Source organism: Diadema setosum, chromosome 18 (assembly GCF_964275005.1).
Source record: "Diadema setosum chromosome 18, eeDiaSeto1, whole genome shotgun sequence".
NCBI lineage: Eukaryota > Metazoa > Echinodermata > Echinoidea > Diadematoida > Diadematidae > Diadema > Diadema setosum.
The window spans coordinates 2,975,422-2,999,818 of record NC_092702.1 but is presented as its reverse complement, the minus strand read 5'-3'; the positions used below and the strand labels follow the sequence as shown (position 1 = coordinate 2,999,818).

The window sequence follows — 24,397 nt, the reverse complement described above, 5'->3', positions numbered from 1 at the left end:
TGCGCCGTAGTCTTCCTATAAAGACATACTTTCCTACTATCAGATGTGTGTTTGCGAGAAATATGTAAAGGAAGAAAATCTGACGTTTTCCTTTTGATTTGTCCCGCAGTCTCTTTCATGTTATGAGGGCTCACTTTGTTCAGCTTGGCATCAGAGATTTTGATAAGAAAGACAAAAACACAGATGAGGTATTCTCTTGTAATGATGATGTATAGTAGTCATATCATATGCCATTATACACCGAGATTCACACTCCCAATTTCCAGTATGTTCAGTAAAGCATGTCAAAGGAATTTGTTTGCTTGGAATTGTGTTCGTTGTCATGGCTTGTATGACAAGTCATGTCTTGTTTCCTTTTTTTTCTTTAATTTTCTGGTCTGTGTTTTGCCCTTGAAAGTCTGTCTGTGGGAAAATTAGACAGGAAACTGAATGAGAGGTACAGTGTAGTAGTGTGAGAATGTAAACATAGGTTTTTGTTGTAAATTCTTTTAAACTTCCCAAAAAAGCTGCTGGAATATTGCATTAATTTTCTGCTTGGTGTATTGAAACAGTATTTGTATGTGACCTTGGTACATCTACCTTCAAATTCTACTTCATTGTCCCATACTGCACGTAGTATATCAAGTGGCCTAATATTGAAAATCTTTCGAAAGTTCTTAAAATTCTGTTCTGTTCACCTGTTTTAATGGAACTGATGGAAGCTTTGTTGACAATCTCTAATGGCAAATTAAACTTTTGTGTTAGATGGTCAAAATTGAAATAGTTGTACAAAATCTTAAATGATGGGGTCATTACTTAAACTCTGTGAATGTCTTGACATAATGAACACTTTTTAGCCAACGGAATATGTGGAACTGAAATATTTTTATATAGTTGCTTGCATTCAGATGTTCCTCAGACTGGTATAAATACTGTGAAGCAAGAATTTTTTGCAGCATGAAATTTTTACAAATTTGAGCCAGGGACCTTTTTCGCAGCATGAAATTTTCATGAGTTGCCTCTGGCATTCAATGCAGATAGTGTAGACAAGCACTTTCGCATGTATTTTAATTTCCTGGACCGTGGCTCTCGCCAAATTTGCAAAATTAAAATGCACTTAAAATTTCTGGTTTTACATTATATCACTTGGCAAGACAATAGATACATAATCTCATCCACTTGATAGCATTATCTTGATACTCCTGATAACATAAAGTATTTCTCAATGAATTCGGCATTTGTACTACACCGAAGTTCTGTAGAAAAAAGAAAAAATGGTGCAAAAAAGAGGTGCATGGCGTAACCAACACTTGAATATAGCTTGGTAGGAACAGACATAAGCGTTTGTCACTGATAATGAAGTCTACTTGTAATGATGTGATAGTTACCACCTGTTTACCGCACTAATGGCAATACTTTGGTATTTATAGTAAACTGCATTTAAGCTGATAAAAAATGTACAGTCTTCTGTGCAACTGGCAAATCATACATCATAGGAAGACGATATGTTACTCATTGCATGCTTTACATTAGTGCCTGTAGGTCGTTACTGAAGGGTTGAAGGTGACTGTAGGCCTTGAGGAACATTTCACATTAATGTTCTGATCAGGGCGTTCTGCTTGCCAAGGAGCACCTCGACCACTTCCCATTCTGGGCTAGCAAAGGAAATCTGCCTACATCTAAAGTCATTTGAACCCACTTGATGTATGGAAACATTGGAACATGTGCTTTTAACCCGTTGAGTCCCGAGTATACTCGGGCATGTGTTTATTGGAAATGCGTGTTGTAGCAAAATCAGCCCATCCTCAAAGGGGTAAAGACCGGAATTTTATCACGGTGTCTTTGTGCAATCAGGTTACATGGTGTCTCATTTTATCTCATTCAGTGCTCAGTATTCAATATTCGACAAATACAATAACGTGTGTGTGTGTGTGTGTGTGTGTGTGTGTGTGTGTTTGTTTGTGTGTGTATAGTAAAAAGACTGAATATACAGAGTTGACCATGGCCCCGTTGCTAGAAACTTTGCGTTTAAACGCAACTTGCAACAGATTGTCACTGGCCAATCAAAATCATTGTTGCATACATGTCTTCTTAATAGGGCAGACCCTGAGCCAATCAGAATGGTTGTTTCAAAATTAGCAATTATTTGCAATTGATTTCAACTTTCTTGCAACGGGGCCCATCAAAGCTAATCTCAGAAGGGTTCAAATTCATCTTCCACCACTAATATGGCTGACGCAACTTGCTAACTTCTGCTGCTGCAATGGTCAGATATATCGTAATTGACAATTTTGATTACAAAACATCACATAGTAACCATGATCAGATTTGCTCAGCGATTGCAATACTTCTGGTATACCATTTTTGGGTAGTATTTCACATTTTCGTCATTAGCCAACTGAAATTATTATCACAGCGTTATTTCACACATGTCTTATGTATTTAAGCCTCCATTTTAGAGCGCAAATTTACGGTTTCTGCAGTCATATGGGAATTATGTTTTACCTTTAACTGGTATCATACTTGCTATGAAGATTATGAGCCACCACTGCCAGAGTTAGAAAAAATACACTAGATACTACAGTTGAACACTGCTGATTCCCATCTGCCGTGTAAATTTACCAGTCTATCGTCTTGATAACTTTTAAGACAGAATATGATGACATCATAACAAGTGAAATTATGTCTCAGTCATCTCCCACAGCAGTGCAAAAATAGGCAGCAAATCAAGTACATGTACATTGTAATCTCACCATGCTCTGTTCACACTAATGTGGAGTGTCAATCATTGTGAAATTTATATTGGCTTTCAATTTTTCAGCTCAGCTCTCCCTTGTGGACAACTAATGAAGCCTAGTGTGAGAGGGAGAAAAGAAACAGAAGAAAAGTAATGGATAGACAGAATATCATTCACTGGTGCAGGGATTGGAATTAGCTGCCTGTGGTAAATTAGCCAGGGCTAGGGGAAAGCAGAGGCAAACTGGAGAAAGAAAAGAGAACAAAAATGTTGGCAAAATCATCAGATATCTGGAAGACAGCTTTCAATCAATGCCTACTTGTCTGTCAGACTGGAATGAAAAATTAATACATTTCCAGCTGTAGTGAATCTGATATAGATGGTGCACACAGTTTGGAACAACAGGCAGTTTTCATGGCAGAAGTAGTTTGATACATATCAGTAATCATTTGTAGGCAAAATGAAAAAAAGAAATGAGTACACCCACAACCCCCCCCCCCCACCCACACACAATAAGGTATTAATCTGCAGTTTAGAGGAATTTTTTTTCTTCTTGGTTCTGCTCAAAATGCATCAGGGATGTATTGTTATTGTACTGAGACATTGGCTTGATGCATCATATGTATTTCGGAGAAAGAAAGACTATAAGAATGTCCCTCTTCATGTGTACAACAAATAATGAATTACACTGTGTGATGAAAAACATATCTATTAAAGTTTCCTGACAAATGTCATATTGGATGACTCTCTGACATTCAAAACTTTCCAGGTACCCGTTCAGTTTGGCTCAAATTTTCAGCGATCAGATGCCTTGATTTCATCAATTTTGCATAAACCAGTGTTACCTTTTCACAAAAGTAAATGTCCCATATCGGAGACCAACGAGTGTCATTGCAACTTTGATGAAATGTGATTGATTTTTTAGGGGGGATAGAGGAAAGGAACACAGTGAAGACTGTATCGTGCTGCGGCGAATATAGGTCGTGTAATTTGATGCGAGAGCGACTACCACATAACACATGAGGCGTCGGATCATTATCCTCCTATATTGCTTCTCATTCATCTGGCTCTGGAAATTACTGGCTAATCTCCAGCAGATATGAGTTTAGCCTTGGATTCAGACCATCCCATCAATATATTATCAGGCATCGCATCCCATGCAATAAACAGTTATATGAGCATGATAACGTCATGACACCACTGACGAAATGGAGAGGAGGGGCCTGTATACATTGAAGGGAAATCTGCGGTGCATTTGTTACGCGATACAATATTTACAGTATTGAAGAAGTATCAAAACATGTATTTGGTAGATTAAGGGTATTTTTAGTCAAAAGGGACTTTAAGTAAACCTTTTTACTGTATTGCATATCAATTCTTTTTGAAAAAGAAAGGTAATATTGGAATGTGGTCAGGAAGAAAAAAAAAGTACAAAAAAGCAAACGATTCAAACCTATATTAGTTAAATATGTAGGAGTGTTTGTAATGTGACTGTAACAAAACCTGTGATTTACCATAGCTTTAACATTCACTCGCATTTAAGGTGAGATATTTAATTTGTATCACCAAATATTTGATTACATTTTTAGTGAAAAAAAATTAGCCAATTTGTGTTATCTCTGTGATTTTGCTTGAAGATGAAATAGCCATGAAGCAAAATGGTGAAAATCTTGATTCCATAACATTTGCTCCTGCGATAATTGCTCAGGATTAAGAAATATCTCCATGCTAAGCCAACATAAAATCTACCCGCAAACATAACCCTAACCCTAATCCATACATCAAGCTAAATCTAAAACCCTATCAATTCCCAAACCCTAACCCTAAGTCCTTGGAGAAAACAAGACTGAAGCAATTGTCACTGGAGCAAATGTGTCACAAAATTCTCCAGTGGTCAGTAATCATGTATCTCATTGTTTAATCAGGTAATTTGGCAAGTATCCAGAGCATTCAGTGGACAAGCATTCTTGTTACTTTAATTCACATCCGATAAGAAGGTAGGTTTTATATGTCCAGGTGAATAAACATACAACAATATAACTCCTGGATTTAGATTATTCTAAAAATGAGAACAAAAGAAATACTCAATCAGAAGGATTGAAACTAGAGTGTGAAATATGTGCATTGTGTACATGTTGGACAAAGAAGTAAAGTGCTCATACTCAATTTGCACAAAGTAGGGAGCTAGTCTTTCCCAAAGACTTTGATTGTACATGTGCATTTAAGAGACTTCAACATGTGTATCTTCTGTTATCAGCCAAAGGTAGTTACTGCTTTGTTATTATCTGGACCCTCAAGAGGTCCACCTCAGTGGATTTAAGACTGTCGATAAAAGGATGACAAACACTATAGGATTTGTTCTGCATCATTTAAATGTATTCTTATGTCAGATATTTACCAAAAAATAGAAATGTTTCATTACATTGTAATCTCAGATGTAGAAATAATTTTTGCGGGGAAAATGAGACTCATTGAACAGTCAGTAATCTGTCACTCAACTCTAGCAGTGTATTATGTTTAAAAGTCACAGAGTGGGCAGTTGACATGCAATATGTATAACCAAGGGAGGTGGGAATACTCAACAGTTAATATAACTATTGCTGACCGGATGAAGAAAATCTAAAATATACAAAGTGTAGCAAAGACTGACAGTAGAGTTAGTGCCAAGCAGTGTCTCTTTTGTTCACTATCAAACAGAAAAGGCATCACATTCTTTGAACACATAACATGTGTGAATATTTTTCGCAGATTTGTAGATGGTTGCAAAAGTATTTGCCAGTAGCTGATTGAGGTAGCCTAGGCACTGACCATCGGGTGGCTCTTTACAGAAGGTTTGAATCGAAGGTGCTCCTAATTAGCAGCAACCCTGAAAAAGACGGGCAGTAATTAATCACCCCGGGGGCATTAACAGGACTTTCCCTGATGGTTGTGGGTCATGACGCGGGCCTGAAGTAATTGGCCAAGGGGCATTCCCAGTGTGTTGCCGTTCTCCCATAGCATAAAACTGGCAGGACACTACTCAAATTAAAATCCATAAATAGAGCAATTAGGGTCAAGGAGGTTGTCTTTTTGACCTGCACCTCATTTGTCATTATGTCCAGTGTCCATGCCATTTATACCATTGTAGTAACAACCGAATTCTGCTTGTAAGAGCCTTCATACAGAGTTTTGATTTATTGAAGGGGGGGGGGGGATAGGGAGAATTTGTTTTTATAGGAATTAAAAGGAAAATACTTTTTGTACCTCAAGTCTGTATTTAATGTGAGCTTATGCTCTAAATATGATGCACAATGTAATTTGGAATTGTATGATAGACCACCAAGATAAACAGATGACAAGAATTTGAGGGAGATATTCAACTGTAATACCTAAGATATATACAAACATGATATGGGATACGGGGTGGTTTGGGTGATCATGATACTGTGATGTTTTGGACGAGTCCCGAGTATACTCGGGCAGGTGTCTATGGGAAATGCGTGTTGTAGCAAAATCAGTCCATCCTCAATGGGTTAATACACAATGCATCAATTTTAGCTTTCTTTTTTTTGTCTTGTATTAATTGTATTTATGAAGTTCAATTTAAGTCTTCTTAAATTATAGTTATTGAAAATGATTAGGAGCTGTAGTTTGCTTAGAATAGTAAGTGTTAGGAAATTATAGCCAGCCATTTAAGTGCTTGTACATTGTGAATTGTCGTCATACCCGACCATGTTATTGCACCAGGTAATCTGAGTGATGTGGTTGTGAAGTCATGTCACACACAACACTAGCTACACCCCCTATGCAAACACTCATCTATACCACCATACAAGTCAACGACACTCTGTCAAATCCATCACATACATCATGGGAGTTTTCATATCAAATTGTTTATCTAGATCCCATTATGTGATTTTAGAAGAAGTCATAATCCATTTCATGCATTTATCTTGATAGTGAATCCCAAGTGTTTAAATGATTTCCACATTCCGTAGTTTGTATTTCAAGGAAAAACTTTCACAATGTTGTTGTTGTTGTTATTTTAAAGAGCGAAAGAAGAGAGAGAGAGAGAAATGGGGCCCTATACAAATAATTTGCCCCAAAATTCACAAATACAAATACAAATAATTTGCCCCACAATTCACATTTCACAATGTTTATCCGCCAAACAGCAGCTAGCAGTGCACCAGGTAAATGTCATCAATGTAATTTCTCCATGTATTTCACAAGCTCTTTTGAGATTATTTTGCCAAGTAACTGAAATTTTTGTCGGTACTCACAATAAAGATTGGAAGAGCATAGCTCATCAATGAAACATGCTACTAGAGCAGTTGGCATATTGCATCAAGATTGACTAGTGTTATGTAATCAAAATTTCCTTTCATTTGTATATGAGGGCTGTGCATTTTCAATTTCAGAATCGCGTGATGGGAATTTCCACCTCTTACATGAGCCGTGGATTTAACAAACCATTCTTTTTCCCACCAAGTGAATTGTCAAGTAGAACTGGTGATTGCTGAGTTGATTCAGTTTGTCTGTGAGTAGTCCTTCCCCCGTTGTGTTGATTAACTTTCATCACTGTGTAGTGCACTGCCCTGCTGAGCAAAGATGATTTATGCCAGCGGGAAGATGATAGCTAATCAATTCCCATGCTCGTGGTTTATACAGAAGGTAGATTTCTGAAGTGTGATTGTACGTATAAATCCAAGGCGATAATATTGGTATTGTTTAGTAGAACTAGAATGCATGTCCACTGCACTGTCCAGTTATTCTGTAATATAATCAAATTGACATGCTAGCATAATGTTACAGGCATGTGTAGAGTGAGTTACGTGAGCGATCACTGGGGGGGGGGGGACTTTTTAGTTATTTTTTTGATTTCCATGTAATTCAGTTGATAATGAAAGGCTGACAAGTTTTCAAAGGAAGAAAACCACATAATGCGTAGGTTTTAAGAGTCTTCATTCATACATATACCATGAAAGAGAAGTATTATGTGTTTTCTCACAATTGTTCACCACATCTAGTCACAAGAAGAACCATATTTGTCACAGTTGAATGCATAGACGTAAAAGGCTATTATTATCAAGCTGATACAGTATCATCATGTGATGTGGCTTCAGAGGGTAATAGTTATGTTAATGCAAGTTGGTTGCAACATCCTTCCATGTCTTGCTAGCAAGCATTATGTCCAAAACTGATAAAATCTCTCAGTTTACGTGTAGAGATCTGAACAGTTTGGTCAGGTGTCACTGTTGTTGAATTAATAAAATTGACAAACAGTTCCCAGTTGAAAATTTTACTGAAGACATTTCCACTGCTAGTAGTTTGAAATGTTGTCTGGAGCAGTGTGGATTAAGTTTAGTTATGTTCTTCTTTTTTTTTTAAACAGTTGTGTCTAACGCTCAGTGGGCAGTCATGCCATAAATACATTGTTTTGTAGCCTTGAGTGGGGATATTTCCCTCAGAGATTCTCTTTCTATGAGTCATCATATGTGTTCTGATTTAAGATGGATGGACCTTCTATATGTGCTAGTTCTGTGTAGAGCTTCGTCTCTGGCAGAGTATCAAAAGATGGCTAAATAGAGAGGTTTTCATCAACTTTATCTTCCACCGCCAAGAACGAGCCCTCCCCCAGTCCCGACTCTATGGACCTGTGATGAAACACATCTCTCGCCCACTCTCCACCTCTGGCTTACCCTCGAGAGTAAACAAGTTCAAGATCTCTTTCGGAGGCCAAACCTAATCAAAATGGCACCATCATGAGTCATAAAGCAAACATGAGTTCTCCCACTTCACACTGGGGGAAAGAAAATTAAGGCTTTACTTTCAAGTACTTTTGGTTTACCTCTCTCCTCTGGGTAGTTTGGTGTGTAATTCACACCTACTTTTCTGCTGTTTGTTCTGTTGGATGTAAAGGTTTTTTTTAATCTTTTCTATTAATGGGGAATTTTTCCTATTGCACAAGTCCAGCAAAACAAATGAAACGGTGAACACTATCCGTCCATGTAGACAAAGGGGTACCATTTTGAATGCATGAGGGTTTCATTCTTGGTACATTTATTTGATGCTTCATCCAACGGTGCAGTTTGAAATATGGATCCAGTTTGCACAAATGAAATCATAAGAGTTCAGTATCATGCAGAATGAGGATATCTCGATTGTGTCATGTACATGAATGTCACTACTTAACAATTCTGGCAAGCAGTATGATTGTTTTTATTCTGCTCAAAATATATTCAGGATGTGTTCGGGCTTTTTCTTCACAGAAAAAGTTAAAGCTCCTTAAACCAGGTCTTACAGAGATTACGATATCTTCTTTTCATGCTATAAAACTAATTTCAGCACACTGTATGGTGTGAAGGGCATAGAAACTTGAGATTTTTCACATTATAGGGAATACTTTGTTCAAGTGGCTGTAACATTTTGTCCTGTGCCAAATTTTGCTCGACCTAAGCTTTTCAGAGATGCATATTCCATGTTTATTATATGATGATTAATCGGTACTCTGATATGAAAGCATGGGTTCATCCACAATGACTTTGAAGACCTACTGTGCTATGATATTTTACACATGGTAATTGTCTACAAACCACTGTGTTCAGTAGACTAGTCTGTGTAGGTAATAGTGATTGATTCTTTCTATTTTTATTCACAGGCCTTGTAGATAGGCGACCTTATACTTAATAGCTCTTGCTTTCATGGTTATGATTGGGCAGTTGATCCATGGATTCCCTATCCAGTTATCTGCATTGGTCATCCGGTCATCCTCCCTGTAACACTTGGTATCACCTCCTCTTGATGGGCAAAAGGCATAGAGGTGCTAATTAAAGTCCCTTGATCTTGATCCTTCCTTTAAGTCTCAATTGTGGTCAGCTAGTCATAGTCTCTGGGATTTATTGGCTTCGTCAGAGTGTACTTGGTGGATGAGTAACAGGTGATTGTGCATCCACTAAACTTCCAGTCAGGGTTTTTTGCTGAATGTTTACCAAGAGGGGTTAGCATCAAAATCAAGTACTTGTGACATTTATGGTACCACCTGAAATTTCGTTGTGATGCATCTTTTCTTGCAGTGGCTCAAGTGATGGGCTGAACTGGTTTTGATCCCTAGCTCTCAAAGGCAAGCTTATGTTTGCATAATGCTATTGGAGGAGGGGACATTGTCATGCACTATCTTTCCTTGCTATTTGCAATTTATGGAGGCCTAAGTCAGATGAACAGGATTGAAACAGTTTGGTATTAGGCCTACTTCACTAACTTTTCAGCGTCATTGGAAATCCCATTTCAAAATCATGTCATTCAATTCTGATGTGTAGTTTTAATTATATGTAATGAAACATGTATTTCTTTTTGTTTGTTCATTTGTTTTTTATGAAAAATATTTCATGATTTTAGAATAACACAAAGATTTAAGCACTATATAGCTATTGTTTGGTGTATTAGAATATATTGAGGTACAGAATATGAGCAGAATTAATGCCCTTTTTCTTTCAATGTTTTTTTTTTTCACTTCTTTCTGTCATTACTTTTAACCATGTATACTCAGGTATTTGTTTTTAACCTGCAGTCAACAATGCCATTTGAAAGACTAAGACAGGCTTTGGTTGTTTGAAGAGATTATGTAGAAAACCTCATTGTTTAGTTTGCATAAGCACACTTACAGAGCTGGGCTCTCTTTGACCTGAATGTTTCATCAACTGTAAAAATATATTTGCCCATGGCTGCAAACATGTTTGCAAGGTTCTGCAGCCAATTCAGATCACTAATAACAAAAACCAACCGCATCGATGACGAACAAGAGGAGTCCTTCAATGGGGACTTCATGCAGTTAGTCCCATGGTTATTTGCTCACAAACATTCATTGCTTTCTGAGAAGCGGTGTAAATTGAATTCAATTGTAGAATACGAATGGATTTATCAATGCATTATTGTTGTATGTTACAGCAATCTGGTGAGAATTTATATTTCCATAATCTTCGTCATGAGTTTTGAAGTTCCCCCATACATTTTGAGAACACTGTTGATGTGTTACAACAGCTGTCGACATACAGGAAATCAGATATGTGGAACTATTTTATCTAGATTTTTTACAAATCTTTTGTTTTTGGTGACATTGCAGCCATTCAGCTGAGTTGAATGAACTCTCCACTGATTTTTGTTGTTGTTATCTTACCACTTGATTGACATTGATGTGTCAAATCAGGAGATAGGTATTAAGAGTAGATTGTCACATTTGGTTCATCAATGTAAGAAATTGGTCTGTTAGTTAGACTATGACCGACCTCAATGGGTATCACTTAAAACCATGAGTGGTAGATCAATATATTCAAATGTTGTTTGCACGGATATTAAATCCAATTTGCTGGCATGTTTGTCGGGATTTTTCGTTTATAAAGTCTGAATTTCTTGAGCATGCATTCTGTAGTGGGAAAAGTGAAGTGTTTACTCCTGGCTGACACTGGAATAAAGTGATCAAACAATGAACGTGTAATGATATCAACCTATGGTGCATGGTGGTCAGCAATCTTTACCCAGGAGGTACTTGAATAGAGGCCTTGGATGATCAGTTATTGATGAGGGCAGTGCACTTTGAATAATATGTAAGTGGGACAGTCTATTAGTGGGAGGGGCTGGTTTGCAGCCAGCCGGCAGCGTCGCGAAAATGTGTCTAAATCATTCTACAGCGCAGCGGTGTGACCTTGAAATGGTCTCTCGTGCCGTGTTCGAGGACTGGTTTTCAATCTGCGATATTTCACTTCATGTGCATGATATCAAACCAGGTTTTTTTGAAGATGATCAGCGAAATTCTGAATTTTTCAGAAATCATAATATCAAGTACAAAAGACTGCGATAACATTTTATAATTTCACATCAAAAATCGTGTTGAAAAAAAAATAATTCAATTCAAAATCATCCGGTAAATTTCACTTTTCTAGACAATGAGTTAATAAAAAAGCATCACGAAATGGGGGGAAATGTATCAATCAATCGAAAAATGTAACTCTTTATGGGTCATTTCGTGTAGATGGGTCAGGATCCAGCAAAATCTAGAGCAACTACACTGTCAACTAGCCCTAATGAAGACAATCCGATTTCCTTGTGCTGTGATTGGTCGATTACCGTCTGCAGAGGCTGCCATGAATGACGTCATAGTGAATCTCCACTTACGGCTTCTGCTTTTGCCGGGCCCGACGTAAAACTAACTGTTTATAGACTAACATCAAACCATTTTGAAGTTGATTTGAACACTTATTATCACATTTCAGTATGTATCTCGTCTTTTGATGAGTCCAATCGATCAAAATAAATGAAGGAATCGACAGAAGAATGTGAATATATACAGAGTGCAAACACGAACCCGTCAGTGTAGTCCCAAGTATTCGTTTTGCAGTGTTGCGATTGCAGCGATTGCAGTTCGGTAACTGCACCGAACACTCGCTGCGGTGAACCACAGAAGCAGGTATTTCCGTAAGAAGTATCACGTGTATATCTATACGTGCCTATGAAGGTTATGAACTAGTAGTAGTACACTGTAGTAAGTAGCTATAGTAGTAGTAGTAGCACTAATAGTAGTACTAGTACACTGTAGTAGCTATAGTAGTAGTGGACTACTAGTACATTAGTAGACCTAGTACTAGTACACTTGTAATACCATACCAGTAGTGCCAGCAGCAGCAGCAGCCAGTGGTAGTACTAGTCCTGCATAGGTGTACTTGTATTTCTCTGGACGCTTGTGTGAATGGGTGCATTGGTCATTGTAGTGTCCAGATGACAAGACGGTACATAGGCTGTGGTAACTAATCACTGATGGGACTCAGAGAATGACGATAGTCAAAGCAAGCTGGCTTCCTTGCGGATCTGTTATGTTCTTAGATATTTAAATACAATGTATATATCTTTCATATTTTATTATTATTATTATTATTATTATTATTATTTTTTACATTTCATCTTTTGTCTCTGGTGGATGGAAGCAAGCTGCTGGCAAGACAAGAGAACAAAAGCTGAAAATCTACTATGGATTGTACAGATTGATGTACATGTTTGTGTACTCGAGCCTTTTTATCAAAACAGAAAAAAGTAATCATCAGTGTAGCATTCATTAATTTACAGTGATTTGAAATCCACATTCAAATTCCACAAGACACGACTTTCACACTCTTGCTTGTTTTCCCCTCCTTAAACTGGACATCTCTCTCTCTTTCTTTCTCTCTCCTTTACCCAGTTTCCACAACGCTCTTCAGTTATTCTGCATTATCTTTTCAACTACTTGGCAGTATAGGATGACAGGAAAAAACTTTTCATTATCATACGGATTACCCTAAAGTTCATAACAAACTAACAAAATATTGTAAACATTATTGCTCTTTGTTAAACAGGATGTGATGCAAAAAAACAAACAAAACAAAAACATTTCTGTTGGCAAGGTTGGTTGTTCACATCTTTTAAGGCACATGTACCACTAGTACTACATGTATTTGGCAAGAACAGCATATATATATGCTATATATATATATATATATATATATATATATATATATATATATATATATATATATATATATATATATATATATATATATATATATATATATATATATATATATATATTGTCGCTGGGGCGACAAGACCACGTATCTACAAAATGTCAAAGGTTCAGGAGAGCCAAAAAACATGGCGGCCAAAGCACTGTAGCGAATGGGATAGCCTTTCCTTTGACATGCCGTGGTGGCTTCATTTTTGGAGTAAGACAGTTGGGATTTGGACAGGACATCACTTAACCCATTATTTGACCATTAATCCAAAAAAGTCATTTTCACCAAAATTGCAGATACAAGGTCTTGTCACCCCAGTGACGGACTATTATACAGTATATGAAAGATGGCGAAGTAGAGTAGTAATGCATTTCAGTCCAACAGCGCTATTTATTCAGGCTGAATTTTCGAAGAATACATGAATGTCTTCCTCAGGGTTCACAATAACAATTATGAAAATAAACAAAATGAATATTTCCTTTAAAGTGGTAGTCATGGGGAATGCTTATGGCAATGCCCGAGTGTGGTATCTGAGTAGAGGCATTGTGCGTTTCTTATGAGCATGCTGACTTGCAGTCAAGATCAATTTGTATTATTATGATGTAATAATGATAGCAACCACATGAATTTGTACATGCTTAACCAATCAGATCATCAACGCATGTAAGTGTATCATACATAAGTGGTAGTCATAGGAATGATTGTGACAACACGCGTATTTCTCAGTGTAATAACTCAGCTGTATATAACTCACATTTTCATAGACTGAGGTATCTGATGTCCAACATTTCGTTATTCCAGTTCTCTCCCAATCTTATACGTGTCTTTAAAAATGTTGGCTGCATGCCTGGTATCTATTATACATACAATATAATACCATACCAAGGAGGCTTAGTACCTCCTTTGTCATACACAGCTACTTTCAGTGATACACCTGTATTTGTCCTTTCCTTTTCACATACATAAAAGCTTTGTAAGAGAATGATTACTGTAAAAGTGGAAATTTTGGCGTTGTTGAAATTTTCGTGCATATCGCGCAACCAAAAAACTAGCGCGAAAATAAAAGTATGTGGATATTTTTGCTTGCCATATATTCCTGTGTGGGATGTCTTGATTCCGTGGAATTAAAATCACGCGAAACTCTTCTTACCCGGCCAAGCGCGAAAATATCCACTGTTACAGTATGTGGAACTTCAAATTTGATGAGGGTAGGTATTTGGTCACATTCTGCCCATCAAAACTTTAGTTTGCCACACAAACCTAGGGCAAATAACATAATTCATAAATGTATAAACTACAATACAGGCTTTAAACGAGAAAGCTAAAACAAAGAATCAGTATACTAGTAGTATGCAGAGGTAGGATTGCTCTTAGATGAATACATGTTCATTATTCACACACATTCTTCACATACTGCATTAGACAAAATAACTTATCAAAACTGACTGACACATCTTCACAGTGGCGGATCCAGGGAGGACCGCAACCGGCGCACACCCCCCCCCCCTTAATTTTTTGTTGAAACAAAAGAAATAGAAAGAAGTTTCTGTAAACAGGTATAAATGCACATATGCTTGGTTTGTGCAACTTTGATCACAATGCAAGCAAGGCTATACCATTTTCAGACAAATCTGCAGTGTCTAGATTTTACATTGTCACTATCACTACCTTCACTTTCCATAATTACATGGTTATCTAAATTTGTAAAATTCCTGCATGTACAACCAGGACCACAATTTTGCCCCTGTTTTTTACATTTGCACTGCTTATTCACACACTTATTTTTCTTACATCAACATTGTCTTGTTAAATATGCAACATTATTTCTTCTTTGTTCAATGTCTCTTGTAAATCCCAAAAAAGTCCTGAGTTTTTCCTGAATAACTGAAAAGCAGCCATATTGAGTGATGTCTGGATACATGAATAGTGGGACATGTCTGGGGCATTTGCCCAGACAGTTCTCACCCAGCATGATTACAACCTGTGAAACCTAAGAGCAGAATGAGGGGGCAGCAGTTGATCTTCATGAGCATTCTACTGACTTGGGGATACACCTTGAGTGTTATACTGACCAAACAAAATGGGTTTAACTAGAATAATAATTTACAGATGCAATCCTGTACAGCATTCAATTTACCAGTTCCTGCGGGAGGGTCAAACAAACAAGCTGTAATGGAGCATTTCCGGCATGTTCCATCTCTTGAGCACTCTTGGCGTTGAGCAAGAGCTGACTGGGTTGGTATCCCTGCAGTGACGGGGTTGGTATCCATGCAGTGGCTGGCTTGGTAAGGCATTGTTGGCTTGGGGCAGGGGAGATGGTGTTTGGTTGGTGTCTTCATACACCTTTGGCAAGAAGCTGCTTTTGTGGCACATATTTGGTAAGGGGTTGGTGCTGAAAGGCAAATCAGAGTTTAAAAAATATTCTTCAAGAAGAACTACAATTACATGACAGCCAGAGAAGGATTACAGTCATTCAAGCTACTGCTCATAATTCATTTGACTACTCTTAAAATGTGTACAATTAAATTTCATGACTTAACGTTCAGTGGCATCTTAAATAAGAACATTACACTTTTTCTATTGCTCAATAATCATTAACAAAAATTTACAATACAACTGTACCAACTAAAATTTCAATTTATTAATCCCTGTTTGAGGAACTTGAGTGCAAGTTGAAAAGAGCAAGAATTATAATTTACAGATGCAATCCTGTATCCAATTTACCAGTTCCTGCGGGAGGGTCACACGCTTGGATGTTCTGTCTCTTGAGCACTCTTGGCGTAGAGCAGGAGCTGACTGGGTTGGTGTCCCCACAGTGGCTGGCTTGGTGGGGCATTGTTGGCTTGGGGCAGGAGATGGTGTTTGGTTGGTGTCTTCATACACCTTTGGCAAGAAGCTGCTTTTGTGGCACACATCTCGCAAGGGGTTGGTGCTGAAAGGTTAATTCAGAGTTCAAAAAATATATATACTTTGAGAAGGACTACAGTACAATTCAATTACACAACAATTATAATTATTCTAAATATTTGTCAGGAATGAAACTAATTGCAAAAATGTATACAACTGGAATTTATACAGTTCAATTCCAATGGCATTTATAAAGGAGAGCATTGTCTTTGTATTGTTCAAAGATCATTATAGAAATTTTACAAAGAGGCAAAAGAAAAAAGTGAAATAGCAACAATTGAGATGAAAATAAAATGACATTTGGCATGAACGTAGTATACGAAACATGCATTTGTCAAGTCTATTAAAACACAGTGGAACCAGAAGTAAATAATATTTCATTTGTCACAAAAACATTGGTACATCACCCCATTGTATTCAAATTGTCAAAATGCTAATGCTACAACTGTGATAGTATGACTAGTATGAGGTGGTACATTATTATGATTGTACATATTCCCATACCATCATAATGTATTTTGAATTCATCAAACTATAGAATGTAGAACTTAACTGTTGGTTCTATTAAAAATAATGATAATAATGATAATAAAATAGTGCAGGGTCTATGCCAAATACAACAAGGGAAATTGACTGATGTCATGTACATTTTACTAGTAGATCTAGCCCGACCAGACACTGTTACGCTATGCGAAACAGCGACTGGGCTGTGTATAGTTATAGTAGATCGTACTCTGTCATGATCTATATCGATCTCTGTACTTTCAGTTCTAACCAGTAGTAGCGCTAGCTGTGATACGATACCGTGGACGACTATTTTACAGAACAGGACATCTAATTGTACATACGGGACTACGGCCAGTGCGTGCGCGATCAAAACTTGCCACTGCAGAGACAAAATCGAGTCCGGAATTCTCGTTAACGTGAAGGTCACGTGACCCTACATGCATACAGATGGCATCGCAAAACCAATATTTTCGGAAATTTGCTTCGACTTTGGGTGCAATTTTGATCACTTCGTTTATTTTTGAGCCAAAATGAGGCTGGTATCAAAATTTCCGCTAGAATCTCATCTATTCAAATAACTGATTAAAATAACCATAGGAGTTGTAGATGGGTCAGGATCCAGCAATGTATCAGTGCATGTCAAAATCAGATTCTATCGCAAGCAGCTTCTTATATCCATTGTATCTCCCTCAAAAAGTGTCAAATTCGGCTAAAAAAAGTATGGAATTAATCGTCTTTTATTGGACTGCAAGACTTACCCGGTCACGGCTCCGGAAACAGGTTCATGGCAACGTAACAACGAGCGATGTTGGGGATATACATTTTGCGTCGACGAAAAGCCTCGTCGCCAGACACATGCGCAGAATTCCTGCGCGTGGAATAAATTCGGTGGATTTGCTCATTAGCATACGACGCTGCGGACTGACTGTTTGGGGAGCTGTTTTCCAGAGGGACAGTGGTTAAAAATGGAGAGAGTGTGTTGTATGTTATGAGTAGTGTTAATAGAGAAGAAAGTATTATTGTGCTATTATGATTCAATATGAATCATGTTTGCTATTTGTTTCAACTGCCTTGAATGCAAGGCATGTGATATGAATTCTAGAAATACTAAATGAAACAGGACCCTTCACTTTGTCCCTTTCCTTACTCCAAGGGGGCTTTGGAAGAAGAATATTATGTGCAGGGAAAAACTATCCAACTCGAATTTGAGTAGCAATATCAGTTGATGAACAATATTTCAGATGGTATCCTGTACACTTCTATGGAAGAAAACTGCTACACAAAAGATAGTTTGTATAGCAGTGGCATGAAAAATACACAACAAATTGCAATGCTATACCAGGAAAATTATTCCCTGATGTGTGTATTTTTCCCAGGCATTTAATTCCCCTTCCTGTGACATAGTATCATACAACGGTACAGATAGCAGTGAAGCACCATTTGTCCAATGACTCCAACTTTATGAAAGGGGCTTTCTATTAATGTTGTTGTCTAATCATCTTCAAATTGTCTTTTGTGATGTCTAACTTTGGATTTGATAATTGTCATATATTCATAATGTAAATGTCTTTTTTAACTCAGGATTTTTTTATTTTTTTATTTTTTTTTGTGAACAAATGATACAACTTTCACAGAAAAATGGATTGTCTCATTGATTACAAATGAAGTTGATGATAAGATTTGATAGTTAGTCAAGGTTTAATCTGATTTGTATGTTTGCGCATTTTAGGTTCTTTGTCAGTCAAACATTATCCTCTTTTTACCTCAGGAGAAATATTAAACTTGTGTGAGATGAAAAACTGCAGCTCTATAAACCCGTTGAGGACGGTTTGATTTTGCTACAACATGCATTTCCCATAGACACTTGCCCGAGTATACTCGGGACTCGTCTTCAACGGGTTAATATGTAATTTGTTGTATAATACATTGAGCCTGCAAGACTTAATATTCAAATCTTCTTTACATTGTACAGTGGTGTGAATATCAGATTAAGTTGTCAGTTGCCTTGATTACTTATTTGTCATTTTCTTGCTGTTTATGCACTCTGTTCCATTCAAATATTGGATGTGACATGATTACTGGGTGTGTGAGTGAACGGGAGATACTGGGATATCAGAGTTCCATATTCACACAAGCAACACATGGCAAGTGTGAATTACATCATTAGTCTTATCATGAATTATATCTTCTGTCAGACCTGCAAAGGAAATGACTAATTGATTTTCATGATCACATGACTAATTAGTGCAAGTCTTTTTCTTTCTTTCTTTTTTGCTCTTTGCTAGTGGAGTTTTTTGATGCAAACCTTCTTTTCTTGACATATCAGACAAGATGACAGTTCAGTTGAAGTATGCTTCTGCATCATGTCCAATTTGACTTGCATAACCAGAGTAAGATCAAATAAAAAAAAAAAAAAAACTGTTGAATTTTCGTGGAAATTGGACCTAAACTAAGAAAGTTGTAGAATTTTGTTACAGTTCCATATGTCTTCATTGAGTGGTTAAATATTGTGAGCAATGAACACATAATGCAAATTGACTGAGGCAGTGATTCATCAGCTTACAACTGTTCCATTGGGATGTGTGCACAAAAATATCCTAAAGTTATGTGTTTTGTTGATAACTTAGCCACTAGAAGTCTTTCCATCCCCAAAATCATAATTGCTAGGTAATCACAACACAACAAAAAAGTGATGCTGAGGGTACAAATTTCTCTTTTTTTTATGTCAGGTCAAAAGTGGAATTTAGTGAAGATAGGCAGTGACAACATAACTCCTCTGATCTACCCATCACTGCTTTGATTAAAAAAAAAAAAAAAAAAACTGTAAAACTTTGAAAGTCCATTTCTTTCTTCTCATACATGTACAATGTAGGTCTGTCTGTTTCATTATTCTTAATTTTATTAAAACTAACTGAACCACGGTGTGGACTTGCACAGGAAGGAAGAAATATTGCTTCTTCTGTGATGACCTTTGCCAATATGCAAGTATTGACCACCATGAGGGTCAGAGAGAGTGATGGATGACCCATGAAGTTTAACAGAGACATGCCGAAACCTTTGGTCACAGCATACACTTGTAAGACTCACACTTAGTCAATATTTTGTGCTCTCAAGCAAATGATGAATGAGTCACTATTTCTGTTGTACAACAGAACTGTACTGCAGACTTGACAAGAAACTGATTGACGGAGCTTGACAGCTGTCAGTTCGAACCATTTTCCTCTATGAAACTTTACTTCAGCTTCTGCCAAAAAATAAAGGGATGCCAGACTTAACAACCTGGTGGTGACCCAAATGTGCTCAAATCAATCAGACTGTTCTTGTGCTGTATTCAGTGGTAGCCATAGCGATGCGAATAAACAATACAGGCAATGCTACCATGTGTGAGGTGAAGTGGAAAAGTTTTCCCAAAAGAGGTACACCGTACATAGACAGGATTGTCCATAAATTTGCATGATTTGATGATGATTGAGGCCAATTGAGGCCGCTTTTTCCGGCAAAAAGTGAAAAAGTATATCACATTGGTGTCTACAATAATAGCCTAGCAGCCTTGAAAGTATCTTGTTCTTGTAATAGATTTAGGTTGCCCATACATGATAAGTGCAGAGTCTTAGGGTGTGTTTATCAACACACCTTTCAAATGCACAGAACTGAGGTTTCTGAACAACTTTCAAGGAAGTTTTGGGCAGTTGATAAATGCATAGGTAAAAAGGGCAATCACCAATCACAAACACTTTTGAGCCAGAAGCAGGTTTCTGTAGAGTCAATAAATGCAATCGATTTGAAATGTGTTTATAGCTAGTCCTGCCCACAGCAGCCACTGCTAACTACACATCTCTGCTCCTTGGGTCAAACTGCGCAATGGAGCTGTGCAGTGACAAGGCCTCCCAGTCGACTCACGACAGAGTTGATCAATGCAAGAACTCTTGAGAAATGCGATCCGAAAGGTGTTTGCAAACACGTTTTGATAGTGGGTATTGAAACGCATTTCACACATCGGAAAGTTGATAAATGCAGCCTTATTTGACTCTGAGACTGTTAAGTCAATCCAATGATCAGATAGGAACATTTGAAAGGTGAAAGATGCAAAATTGACTGCTTTGTGACTAGACCATGTTTCTTCAAGATGACATGACAATACATACCTTGATGGATTACCAAACCATGCTGTTGTGCATCATCTCCGCCTGCATAATATTGGCAGTTGTCTGGTGTGTCCGCAAAATAACCCTAAAGAGGTGAAATTTATGGGTGAATTGTGTTTATTATGACATGAATTTACCCCGAAAGCAGGATATAAAGTGTAGTTTCCATGGTTGGCAGAATTCTTGTCTATTTTCAGCTCTTCATTCAATTGCCTGCATTGTCTGGGAAGAAGAATAGCTCTGTTCCAGCACATTAGGGCAATGATTGTGGTAGTGGTGTTCACATTTTCGACGAAGGTGAAAAGTTGGCAGGTAGCCATTTATTCCTTGTCATATTTCAATAGCATTGCTATTGATATTGCCTCTGTTGATATTTTGGTGTTTGTGGCTGAACTAGTAAAAGATTTGGATGATATAACAAGATTAGAAGTAAACAAGCCAATGCTTTCTTCAGAGACATTACTACTCGACTGGGTGTTTTGAAACCCGACACAGCATTTTAACAGAGAATTGAATTTCAATGTATGAATACATGTTTACCTGCACTTTTAGACTTCAAATTTTGTACCTGTGACACACATCGGCATGAGCCCTGTGCGAGTTTTGCACGTCTAAATAATAATTGATGCATGTTTGTGTATGCCAGCCCTTTCATGACTTCTTGAAAGCATTCACCCATTCAGGCCATTAACTTCAGTTGAGCTTTTCAATGAGTCCTGAGTTAGTGAGCAAATTTTGAGCAGCAGTAAGAAATTATATTTGTACAGAATTTCTGGAATACTGTGTTCAAGTGGATTGTTAGGTAAGTAGGCTACTTGTTCGAGGTATTGAACCTTACCAGGGTTCTACACTAGGTGTGGTCCGGAACCACTGAAAATTGATGTTTGGCCATCAAATTTCCCAAAAGGCTATCTTTTGGTGGCCCGATTGGGCACTTAAGATTCAAATTGATTGTTATGTTTTTATTCATTTTAGGCCACTACATTTCTTTTTTGGTCCCCAAAAATGTCAGAATTTAAGATTTTAGTGCCCCAAATAGGCCAATAGAGGAAAAAGTTAGTGTTGAACCCTGCTTGATGTATGACCGTAAAGCACACTTACACAGTTTTGATTTATGGTTTATGAAGACTTAGTGCTTTGAAAAGGTCATATATCCCTTTTGCAAACATCACAAAATTTTTGCATGATTGAAGAATAATGTCTCCTAACATTGCGTATGAAATCATATGGTAATACCCCTCCTCTTTTGTACTGAGAATCATCATCATCATCATCATCATACCAGTTTTCATCCGTGTCTTTCCCAGATACAGGAATTATCTCACAGTTCTCACAGCAATAGCTCGCACACCTTTATTTAGAATAACAATTGGAATTTGTTTGGGGTCCAAATTTAGATTCATTGGAAATCTTTAGTATTGTTTACCCCCTTCATCATATAGAAGTTTCCAGTTGTATTATTCTGAGGAAAGGTCTGAATTTCCTACCTCCACAATACACCAGCTTATAAAAAGAATCTAATTTTCAGGATTGCAAAAGGGACACACAAACTTTAAAGCCCCTCTCAACTCACACCTCCTGTAGATATCACCGTATGCATGCATCATATGCCACCAAGAATGAAAAGAAAATCATTCCTGCAAGCATTGAACCAGGTCTTGTCATCCTCTCTTTGATTGGTCATGTCTTCCTAAATTTTCTCTCAATTCCATCATGATGTGGATTTTTTGAGTCGGTGTTATTCCAGCTGAATGAAGAAGCAGCTTTCGTGTGACCCACAGGCTCCTGTACAGTGTATAATCATGTCACTTTATAACCGACAGGCGTGGGTATTCTAGTCACGTATTCCATCCTATGTTCTGAGACACATCTAACCTTACGTCCAGACATCTGGACTGATTTATTGATGTAGTACAGAAAAATATGCTGTCTACATTTCATGTGATATACTATTTTCCTGCACAATGTAGCCCATCTCTTGAATCTTCACACCCAAATTTCAATCAGTACATTGCCATGTATAAGAGTGTGGATAAAGTGATCATGGAAAATTGGTTTGATGCCTTAGTAGATTTCTTGTGTGGATTTCATGATGCAGAATTTACCGGAGTGCTGAATGTGAGGTCAAGTTGCTTATCTGAGACTTCATGTGGCAAGCAGTGGCATTGCACATTCTGCAGCCTTGTCAAAGTTCAAAAGCTACAGTGAAATGGAAAATTATCATGGCTAAATGGACCACACACAGACAGTTCAACTCTCACAGGCTGTAGGTTAATGGGAGCTGACTTGTGGGACCCCGTAGGTTTTGGAATGAATCAGGAATATGTATTGGCTATGGTGCCTCTAAAAGGGTTATACATTATCCATTGCAATAACTGACAAAATGTGTCTTTGCATTTTTCTTTGTTCTTTTTATTTATAGTCAGATATTTTGATGACTCTTCTTTAGCACATCTGTGTCCATCAATTTCAATATTTGCCCATGGTTTGTGTAGTTCTTGGATTCTGTCTGACAAAAGGCGAGGCTTGGTATGAGGGAAAATTCCTAAAAGCGTCCTTTGATAGAACCTAAATACAATATTGAGTGTTGATGACTGTTACTTTGAATCTATCATTATCTTGTGACTATTTACATATTTTCCTCACCCATGCTGCATGTCAGTTCCTCAATAAACTTTTTTGCTTTTACAACTTGATTTAATTGTTGTGAATACAATTACCCAGCTGTTGCTATACTGGGTTCTAAAAGTCCAGTGGTCACCACTGCTTAGTTACAATGGAAAGTAAAGAAGACTGGGGAAATGAAAGTTTACTATCATCTTGCAGTATAGCGTATTAAATACAAAATGAACACATTAGAATGGTCGTATCCTGTGATGAGACTATTTGGTGACGATTTTGCCAAGGCCCAGTTAGTCAATATGACACATTGTAAATTGAGAGAATAGTAACTGTCTCACTAACAAGTGAGAACTTTGCACAAAGTCTAGGGTCTCAATCTGTTCTTCTTACCTACATGTAGCACAGGTGGGGTCAGGTTTGACATGCTAACATGCTAAACGATGGCCCTTGTGAATGGGCACTGGATTGACCTGGGTTTATGAAGGAGGGATACATACAAATATAGAAGTAAAGCAAATTGAAGTTAAAGCCCTTATGATTTCAGCCATCACAGATGAATCCATGTTAGTAGAACTTTACTGGAGTCCAATTCCTTCTCCCACATGATTTGTTTGTGTGACCTTGTCATTTATGGTACATGGTTACCCCATCAGCCAGAATGATGGGGGATGATGTGCCCCATGAATGTCTCCAGTCATAAATAAGCCACTTGGTCTGATGGCAGTTTGAGAAAGGGCTAGGTTTGTGCTTGTTATGTTTCTTCATACTGTGTATTTAAGGTTGACTACCTAATATAACATTGGGATATGTGTGTTTATGCCTTCCATGACATTATCAATCATCGGCTTTGGGTATTTTATGGCCCCACCCAGTTGTTTGGGTATTAAGCAGTGTGAACCAGCACTGTGAAAGAAAGGTGCTCCTCTAATGCATTCACAAGTGAAGTCTTGAAAAACCACCATAAAATGAGAATCATGTAAAAA

General features: G+C 37.5%; 1 protein-coding gene and 1 pseudogene across 2 annotated transcripts in view; one reads left to right on the top strand and one right to left on the bottom strand.

Moving 5' to 3' along the window:
- The window catches only part of LOC140242122 (uncharacterized), an 84,331-nt gene that overhangs the window by 43,352 nt on the left and 16,582 nt on the right, over positions 1–24,397 (top strand). The window lies entirely within an intron of this gene.
- On the bottom strand, positions 15,362–16,069 carry LOC140242128 (uncharacterized; annotated as a pseudogene).